This window comes from Malaya genurostris, chromosome 2 (assembly GCF_030247185.1).
Source record: "Malaya genurostris strain Urasoe2022 chromosome 2, Malgen_1.1, whole genome shotgun sequence".
NCBI classification, from domain to species: Eukaryota; Metazoa; Arthropoda; class Insecta; order Diptera; family Culicidae; genus Malaya; species Malaya genurostris.
Window position 1 is genome coordinate 75996661 of NC_080571.1, and position 11231 is coordinate 76007891.

The following is an 11231-nucleotide window of genomic DNA, read 5'->3' on the forward strand; positions in this document are numbered from 1 at the left end:
TAAATTTTCTTCGAACAATAACAGGATCTTGGTGGGGTGCTCATCCGGAAGATCTAATAAAATTGTATCAGACAACGATACTTTCAGTGATGGAATATGGATGCGTTTGCTTTCGTTCCGCTGCAAACTCTCATATTATCAAACTGGAGCGAATTCAGTATCGTTGTTTGCGAATTGCTTTAGGGTGCATGCATTCGACACATACAATGAGTCTTGAAGTTCTGGCGGGAGTTCTTCCATTAAAAGATCGATTTTGGGAGCTTTCATCACGCCTGCTAATAAGATGTGAGGTGCTGAATCCCATGGTAATTAATAATTTCGAACGACTAGTCGAACTTCGATCTCAAACAAAATTCATGACAGTATATTTTAACCATATGTCACAGGAAATCAACCCTTCAAGATATATTCCTATCCGTGTCAGCCTCCTAAATGTCCCTGACTCAACTTTATTTTTCGATACATCCATGCAGCGCGAAGTGCGTGGAATCCCGGATCATCTACGTTCGACGGAAATCCCAAACATATTTTCAAGTAAGTTCAGGCATATTGACTCTGAGAAAATGTTTTACACGGACGGATCGCGAATTGAAGAAGCGACAGGGTTTGGTATGTTCAACAATAATGTTTCGGCCTCATTTAGGCTTCAAGAACCTGCATCTGTTTATATAGCAGAGCTAGCAGCAGTTCATTATAGTTTGAGTGTAATCGTCACATTAATTCCAAACCATTATTTCCTCTTCACAGATAGTCTGAGTGCAATTGAAGCTATTCGCTCAAACATGACTGGCAAGACTGAACCGTTTTTCCTGGGCAAAATAAAACAGTGCCTGAACGACATATTGAACAATAATTGTCTAATCACTATAGTCTGGGTCCCGGCTCATTGCTCCATTCCTGGCAATGAAAGAGCCGATATTTTAGCCAAACGTGGTGCTATTGAGGGTGAAATTTATGAGAGACCAATTGCTTTCAACGAATTCTATAGCTCGTCTCGCCAAAGAACACTTGCCAGCTGGCAAGCTTCTTGGGATAAAGATGATCTGGGTCGGTGGATGCACTCAATTATTCCGAAAATATCGACAAAGGCATGGTTCAGGGGACTGGATGTGAGTAGAGATTTCATTCGTGTGATGTCCAGACTCATGTCCAATCACTACACGTTAGATGCACATCTCCTTCGAATTGGGCTCTCCGAGACTAATCATTGTGCTTGTGGCGAAGGTTATCGAGATATTGATCATGTCGTTTGGACATGCGTGGAGTATCGTGATGTCAGATCTCAACTAATAAATTCTTTGCGTACCCAAGGTAGACTATCCAATATCCCAGTTCGAGACATTCTTGCTTGTCGTGACCTTTCATACATGAAACTTATTTATCATTTCATAAAGAAAACTGGAGTTTCAATTTAATAAAGGCCCCTTTCAAGACTTAGTTCTGATCCCAGCTGCGTCCATGAGTTCAACCAATAGCTAAATTAGAATAAAAATAATGTAATGATACAAACAATCTCGAAACAGTTTATGAAATTATTAACAAAATGTCTGAAAATAACAGCTTATTTTATAATTTATAGAAATTAATCGTTTGGTTCAAATAATATTTCCGAGTAGATTTCATAATTAATGACGAGTTACCTAAGATGATATTTAAGTAATAAGAGAATATGTTTTAATAAATGCAAAACGTTGTGACTATGTTAGAATTAAATTAGGATAAGAATATTATGTAAAAGTGATGCTACGGCGAAGAAAAACTTATGTAAACTGCCTTAAGAAATAAACGTATTTATGAAAAAAAAAAAAAAGTTGTTTTGACAGTGTAAAGTGACGTCTCTACTCAGTATTGTTTGATAAATCATCATGAATAGGTAAAAAGTAGTTGTAGTATTCTAGGTGGAGAATGAAATCTGTTTCTGCAATGACCAATTTGTAACTCATTTGAGTACATAACACTTAAGAAAATTTGTTCTTGATACTAATAAAAACCATTACCATATAAAAAAAATGTTTGAGTTTGCAATTATCAGTATTCTTGCAAAGGAAATCTGTAGTCAGTTGCTATATTTGAAAATATGTTACACGTTTCTGTAAATTTGATTTTTGGTAAATTTACTGCCCTCTAGCTGTGTCTAATCCTACATAAGTAGAAAAGAAAAACAAATATTGTAACAGTTTGACATCAAATTGATACATTAGAACCTTTGTGTTCCAATTTTTGAGGGATGGATGCGGGTTAAACAAATGTGGATTTTTAGTGGTGTTAGGAAATTCTTTCCTGTCGCAACATTTAAATCTGTATTTTTCAGGAGAAATAAAATACAGATTAATCTGTATATGTGGTAACCCTGTTTCGTACGGCATATTTTGAAGCGACACCCATACTAGTATAAACATGTGTTCTGCATAAATACTTTAAATAAAGAGATGGCTTTTTGGTCAATTGGTTTCTCGTCAAAACATTTATTTTTCGTTGAAGGCCAACGTTTCGAAGGTTATACCTTCATCTTCAGGGCAACTGTAATTTTATGTATTATTTAGTCACAAAAATTTTTTTTCACGAAATACAATAATTTTACAAAATGTACTCACAACGACTACAAATATTTTGCGTCAAGTATGGTGTGACATTTATAATACTTGGTTGAAAAACGGCTAAAACACAAAAACGAGACATACGAATTCAATTTGTTTAGAAATTTTAATTCGAACTATTTGTTTTGCCAAGAACTTACACAAGCACTTCCCACGCACAACGACTTTAATTGAGCACTTAAATATTGCAAGCAGAGAATATGGAAGACAGCACAGCAAAAATTAGAGTGAAACAGATGAGAAATGATAGACAGCGAAATCGGAGGCGAGATGGACAGTTAATGTGTGAGAGAGAGCAACAGACCAGAGTATACAGCATTCAAATTATGCGTGTCGGTTCTGAAGTTAATGGTTGAACTGTCAATAAAAATATGGCACATTTCCAATGTTTGTAAAGCATTAGTTCTGTTTTCTTGATCGAGAATTCTGGTTTTGTTCAGATCAAAACTGTGTTCATTGTCGATCATATGAACCATCAGTACACACGAACGAATTTCCATCGCATTTATTACAGTGTAAAATTGCATCCTGTGAATAAAATCCCTTTCCATATATCTCGATCTATTCGCAGAACTATACGTTGAAATATCATTTCAAACGTCTAATATTTCAAAAAGTTTTTTTCACGTTGACATTTGAGACTTCGAAAACTTCTTTGGCGTCTTTCATCGGAAGCTCCACGCGAAACGATTTTGATCGAAGGTTATGCATGCATACACCCCACCGGCTCTGTTCAAAGGAAACAAAACAAACCATAAATTCACTGGAAAAATAAACGTGCTCGCATCGGCTGTTGAAATAATAATGTTCATTATTTTGAAAATACATAAGTTGTTGAGCATGCCATTCATCTTCTACATAGTTGCTCGTTTCAAAACAGTCGGAGACTGCATGCCGACGACAGCCGAAAAACTCCCAGAGGAGATGTCTCCCGTTTCTACTCGTTGATTTATATGCAAAGAATTAAATCGTCTGTTTTATTGCCATGCAGGAGGTGACAACTATGTTTTATTTAATATATGGGTCGAACGGTTGAAAAAAAAACACTATTTTTGCCAATTTATTAGAGCTATCGTTCAACAAAATAAATTCAAATGTTTTGCATAATACAAAGCATCATTCAAATAACGTTGTGATTTTTTCGTGAAAAAATTTTGAGCAATAAGTCGGTGAAGAAGTATTTACGCTTCTTAAAAATCATGATTTGCGGAGTCCACTGTATCTCAGCGCAGACTAATCAGATGTCAACAAATCAACGCAGTATAGTTAAAGCACAGACTAACAGACATAACAGTATGAGTAAATTCTTATAAAAATAATTTTTCGTGATGCACTAGTTCCACCTATATTGTAATATTTGAAAATGAATCGTCACAATAAATTATTGGATTACGTTGATAATATATTTAACTTTTTCGCGATGTTGGAAGGTAACCATTTATTTGACTCAACGTTGTTCATCTAGACTATTTTTTATTGTGTTGGTAATTTTCACCCGAAACTAAGTGGTGGCAGACCAGAAGCAAGTAAATATTGTAACAAAACGGGTTCGATTCTGTATTGCGTTGGAGGATGAGAAGTAGGCACAAATATGTATATAGTTTTGGCAATATGTATTAAATCTGTATCCTGCATGAAATTCGCATGGACGTATACAAATCAATACACTACAGGTAATTCTGTATGAATGGCAACTCAGTTGGTAAATGAAAAAATAAACACATTCTAGATGACAGACAGGATGTTTTTGATAGGGTAACGTGGCATATGTGAGTACTGTTCCAAATAAAGGAATATTCGAAATGACCGTTAAAATGATTGAAGAATCTAATTTGAGTGTCCTGTCTGTTAGTCTGTGGTTAAAGTAGATGTTTTTCTAGAACCCAACGCTTCTGTTTGATTCATTGTTTTTTTTTAATTTTTTTTTCAATTTTTGTTGGTTCTTTAAAGTCAAAACTACGATTTTATGCGAAAAAATCCGCCATTTTGTAGCTGTAAAACCTCCCCAAAGTAATATTCAACGAAATGGAGAACGATGGTATCTAGTAATTTACATGTAGAAAGTGTGTGCAAAATTTAAAAAAAAATTGGTGAAGTAGTTTTTGAATAACAATGGACACGGACTTTTAAAACCTGCTTTCGAGAAAAACGCGTTCAAAGTTCACCACGATCGACACGAGGTGCCATCACGATTTGGGTGGCGCTTTCACAGAGCCACAATTTTGGGTGCAACATTCACTTCACGTTAGGTTTTTTGTTTTGCTGTTGGTTAAAATGACAAGTTTATTTTTGTTTTATTTCGATCGAATTCTCGTTTGATTTATGCGACATGGAAATAAAGTTGTCTTTAACACTTAGGGAAATCGTGTGATAAGTGATAAAATTGTTGTAGTTGGAATATTTCTATAACAGGCAGGAGGATATTGTTATCGTTGCGGAACGTAGTGGAAAGTTTTGAAAGATTGCTGCGAACATTCGAGTAGGTGGCAGTAGTGTTTCCAACGTATAGCAAATTCGAAATTTACACAGGATTTTGAAAGATTTTGTTCGAGCCTGTATTTCTGTTATCTGTGGTTTGTCTATAAAATCGAAGGAAACAATTTTTCTATAAAGCACGCAGTGTCCAACACTCGTAAAACTATATTTTTTCTTTGCATTTTGTTATAAAAAGAAACATTTCCAGAATGTTTTGTCAAATTTTCAAGTCAATCGAAGCATAACTCTTGGGCTTGTGCACCGAGCTTTTGACTCTTCACAATATAAGATATGAAAAGTTAAAGGCATAACTTCCAGAGCTTTGTTCCGATAGGCAAATTTGATAGTCGAAAATATCAAATCGCAACTCACATCGACTTCTTATATATAACTCGATTCTTACAACACAAACTCCAATAATTTCGAATCCAACTTTCGATTGCAGAAAATGACGTTGCAAAAAGGCGACAAAAATAATCTACACTGAGCACGAAACTACTTCAAAACAGTAAATATAAAACATCTCGTAGCAATAATTCACATATTTATGCACAAACGGATTGAGCAAGTGATTGAACTCATAACAGATTTAACATAGCTGAATTTTAGTGAGTTAGACACGTTATATGAAATAATAACCAAACAAGTAAACAAATGTTTATTCCTTCCCGTATCCGCAGTTTGATAACCATCAAACTCAGTCACTCTCTGTAATCTCACTTAAATCTTCTTCTCGAAAATACGTTCCTTCATGCGTCAAGTAAGATGCCTTTAATGCGTCATGTCAACGATAACACGTCGAATGTTACCGGTCTCATCAACCCACACGCACACGTTGGTCCCAATAGCATAGAACAGTTTACTCCTAATTATGGACTGTCTGTGATGGCACTGTATTATGGCCAATCACTGTCAACATCAGACCTAGTGAAGCACCATCGCCCAGCATTCCGCTTGTATGTTAGAACCAGCGCGATTTTCTACAGCCACAAGGAAAATATCGCCGAGAAACGGTTTTACGATTATGGTCCACATAATAAAATGTAACTTTCTCATAAAGTCGTAATGTCACTGCAGAGGCTGTTATGCGCTGCCTCCCCGTGAGAATGCTATGTTGATTACACTACAACAATTGTTGTAGGTTTGCAGTATTCGAGGGAAGATGCCTTGCGCTTGGAGATTGTTTCTGGATGCATGTTTTTTTATGGAATGCTAAATTGTGTCACATTTATCAGAAAATCATTATTAACAGCCGTGTTAGTAATGACCGTTTTCCTGATTGCAATATTTAATTTTTATCGTCTCAGCTAACCTCGAGTTTTTGACAGTTCAGTAGGACCATTTTTATGGAGGACAATCCTTCAGAATTTCAAAATACGAGGTTAGCTGATACGACAGAAAGTCTAATTCAGTAGAACTGTTTAAATCCGCGGAAGACAAATTGGTTCAACATTATGTTAATATGTCCTTGTAAATAGTTCTGCTGAACTGTTCAAGATGAACCTGAGGTCATTTGTGACACCACAATAAAACCCAATGGGATCATTTCGGTTAAAGTAAACAAATCAGAAATGAGAACTACTGGCGAATAAGCCAAAATGTAAACATGATATATAGTTCATTTAGAGGTTAAACTTTTTAGTACATAGGGCCATAACCGGTTTTCTATACTTTACGTTTCGTATTCGACTCGTCAGTGCTTAACAGTTTATGTTAACCTGGATACATATAGACTTACAGTAGATCGAATTTTTTTTATTATGTAGCTTTCATATTATTGCTATTAAGAACGCCACAATGGATTTTGAGGACTGTGAAGGTTGCTGACGCTGGTGCCGGTCAAAACTACCCGGCCTTAACCTAGTTACGATCGTTCGCCGGTCGTTGAATTTTATTTTTCCCTACTACAATATAGATTTTCGTAGCACGGCCAACTCTACTCTCTATAAATTATTTAAAAAACACAAAAGTGTTCGCTCACCAGTGCACGCATCAGTACACACTTGGGTGTATTTAGGCGACAGCACGTGAGAGCGATTCATGCGAGGAGAATGTGGTTCACTCGCACCAGCTTGTTTAAGTACAAGCGCATACTTACAATCTGTCTATTCGTTACTGAGCATAAGTGTTTTCTTTTTTTGTGTGATGTTCGCCAGCTGCATCCTAAGTGAGAGCATAAAACTTACACGCTGGTGTATCACTTTGGTGAAATGCCATCACTGGATGAAGCATAAAGTTAGGGTAAATTGTAATCATTTTGAGATATTTCTAAATGTATTATATTTTCTTCGAGAATTTCTGGGTATTTCATTACTATACGACTACATAAGTTTTAATGGGGGGGCGGCCCGTTTGACATAAGGCCATTTGGCATAATACCGTTTGGCATAATGCTGTTTGGCATAATGGTCATTTATGTTAGCATATTGCCATTTGTCATAATAATAATTGGATTTGCAATATTGTAATCTAATGTAAATTTTTGTTTGTGTTTCGATCGAGTGATGTTGTGTAAGGAAAACTCGAACGAAATATGTGAATTTTATATTCGATCCAAATATTTCGATAATATTAGGTGAAATAGCATTATTATTTTTTATTTTTCAAATTCTGTAGTAAATAGCACACTATAATTTTATAGAAGTAATTCACTTAGTGCTAGCACAATATTCTGTTCGTCATATATGATTCAGGTCGAGACGTCCGAAGGCCGCGATTGCGCCTGCCACCCGCTGTCGGAAGCGCCGGCAAGAAATCACTTCTGTCTAGTAGCGGGCGTTTGCCAGGATTACTCAAAGTTAGGAATCAGGTCATTAAAAACGATGCGGCGTAGCCGCATTAGACCTTTCAAAATTGCAGTAAATTAGAACAATTTCTATTAAGCAGCATGTACATCTGTTATGCCAAATGACTGTTATGGCAAATAACCATTATACCAAACGACGTTATCCCAAACGGTATTATGCCAAACGTGGTAGCCCCGTTTTAATGATTCTGATAGAAATGATAAAAATTGATTAATAAAAACACACTTTTCAATGTTTTTCGTTTGTCTCAGGCATAATGCCTCAGCAGCCGTATAAAATGCCTCACAACAAATCAGTGGTATAACACACAACAAGAGACATTTTGGCCCACAGCAATGATGCATTATACCTCTTGAAATGTCCCTAAAGTGACTGTTTTGAGAAAATTAGTATATCAAAGAAATGGTGGATAAAATGCTTATTTAGTCGAAGCAAAACCTTACATCAATAAACTGTCTAATAATATGTTCATTATTTTCATATTGACAATTTTGAATATGTTACCTATTTTCTAATGTTAAATTGACATTTTTGCCTTTCTCATATAGAAAGGTTATGCAATCCCTGTGAAAACCGACTTTTGAACCGAAGCCCGGAGGGCCGTGTGTCATATACCATTCGACTCAGTGTGTGTGTGTATGTGCGTGTATGTGCGTATGTGTGTATGTAACGTTTTTTTGCACTAACTCTTCTCGAAAATGGCTGAACCGATTTTCACAAACTTAGATTCAAATTCCCATACAAAATTCCTTAATATTATTTGCATCCGACTTTCGGTTCCGGAATTATGGGGTAAAATATGCAAAAAAAATGAAAACATGTGTTCTAACTCTTCTCATAGATGGCGCGACCGATTTTCGCAAACTTAGGTTCAAATAAAAGGTCCTGTGGTCCCATACGTAATTCCTGAATTTCATCCGGATCCGACTTCGAAAATACTACAGTATTATATATGATAGTATGATTGATATGAGAAAGGCATCATTACACCACTAGGTGGATTAAAACAGGTTTTTAAATTTGCGTACCTTTCGTGCAAATGACTTCCGCTCGCTTTTTTCCTCACTGTTATTTAATCAATTTGATTGCACGAACCTGTCTGCATATTTAACCTGGAATGCCTTATGTGAATGACATGTAGCTTTTGTACTAATATTAGTGAGCGAGAAGAACAGTTCCTGTCAAAATTGTTAGCGTTTGGTCGACAATACGACCAGGCTCTCCGAAGAAAAATCAGCATTAAAACTGTTCGCTAACGATTCACCGCCAGTTACCACAAATCTAGCGACCCCTTGTAAATGATAAAAATAATCTTCTCGAGCAACACTGTTTAAGTTGCTATGGACTAGTTACCAAGGAACCCCAAAACAAATAAACATGTTTCGAAAGCGGTGGAATAATTCTATTAGTGTTAAACTTTGTCCAAATTAAGCAGAAATGCATTTAAATGAACTCGATTTTCGGAATTTAATCGAAACTATGGACGAAACCAACGAACGAGGACAATGATCAGCTTCCAGCGATTCATTCGTACACTTCACCTGCTAGCTTTTCTGGGCAGTAGGATTCGGTGTAATATGTCGGTGTCAAAATTGATTTGTGTCGGTTGATTGCGCAGCAGTGGAAACAGTATTTCACCTTGTTGGCCACTATTCGAGGATTACTAGTGGAATTCCACAAAGAAATCATTTTACCGTACGTTATGCAGGTACCGCAGAGCACTAGTCTCGCTCAGCTCGTTGTCGGTCATTTCCATGTCTTCCTTCTCACACAACGGTTTCAAGTCAAGACCTGAATTGTGAACTTGGCTTTATAAAAGACATATTTCATACTCCTCAATTTTTACATTCCGCTCGAGTTATGTAAATCCATTAAAATGTTCCGTAATATAAAAACCGATCTGAAATTTATTTTGTTTACATTCATCTTGCCTTCGATATGCAGTAACCAAGGTTATGGTGACTGTTATTCAAAATCAATAAATATATCAACTTGTGCTGCCAGTTTAAAAAAATACACTAGCGTTTTCGATTTGACATGTCCAGTTACTGAGGGGTAGTTAAATTTACGATACAGTTTTGATAGACGAGTGGCAGGTCGTGTCGTCGGTTTGGTCTTAGAAATCACAGCATTCACAATAAAGTGAGCAAAGTAAGATTTACTTCTGAGTGAGCTCGAATGAGCGAACATTTTCGTCGAACAATTTTCAATTTATCTGTGACGGAACAGAATTCTACCGTCACCACTACGATGAGAAAATCGAGAACCGGTACGAACAAGAAATTCACTTTAAACTTCACATAATCGTCGGTAACCTGTAATCGCTTCTACAATCGAGTTTTTCACGGCAAAGTGAAAAAATTTGTTGACTATGTAGAAACAAAGTAAAAGTTACTCAGTTTACTTTATCAATAGTACTCACTAAATAAGCAAAAGTGAGTACAAATTTCTCACTGGAGAGAAACGAACGAGCGAGTAAAGGCAAGAAAACTCCTTATTCGAGTAAAATGTCTCTCAAACCAATACTCAAATATTGACCTATCCTATCGAACCAGTTCACAAACGAATAATACGGACATGTTTCTTCCACATTTCCGAATATAGATCACCATCCGTATTATTGTGTGAATCTTGCAACTTTGTGACGGTTCATCTATGCTAAAATACGACTTATTGACGACAAACATATTCTACCATACAATCACAATCGCCGAACACTTCCGGTGAAACTCTCAACGGGTGAGCACGTTGCATCGTGTTAGTCGGGAGAAAATTCGAGTATTTCGCGAGGAAGAAAGGATTTCTATACGTACTTTGACGACTCGCCGAAAGTTATGGAAGAAAGGGACGAATCCTCCCTGGCCCGAACTTTTTCAGGGGCCCGGAACCTCGAAGATTCAAAATTGTTTTTCCATTCTTCATTACAAATCAAAAATCGAAACAAATTTGGTTTGCAAATTATTTTGTAAAAATTAGTATTTAGAAACCTCTTGATTCGATGAAATTCCCATTCCCACAATGTTTTTAATTCTCATGTTTAGGGGCCCGTAATATTGCAGTCCCCATGGGCCCGACTTTTCTCTCGGTGGCCCTGCATAACAGTTCGGCTGAAAAGTTCGTATCGTTTAATAGAAACACACACGGCACTTTTTTCATCAAAAAGTAGTGTTTCATCAACACACGAAATTCCTTTTCCATTTTTTTTTCACAATAACAAAAGTAGCTTCACTCAAAATGCAATATCTCACAAACTAATAATCAGACAGCTGTCAAATTTATACACGTATCTTTTGAAGGTTGGTACTAACTGAAAAGGGTATGGATTTAATTCTAGTGGCGCCCTCTCATAGAA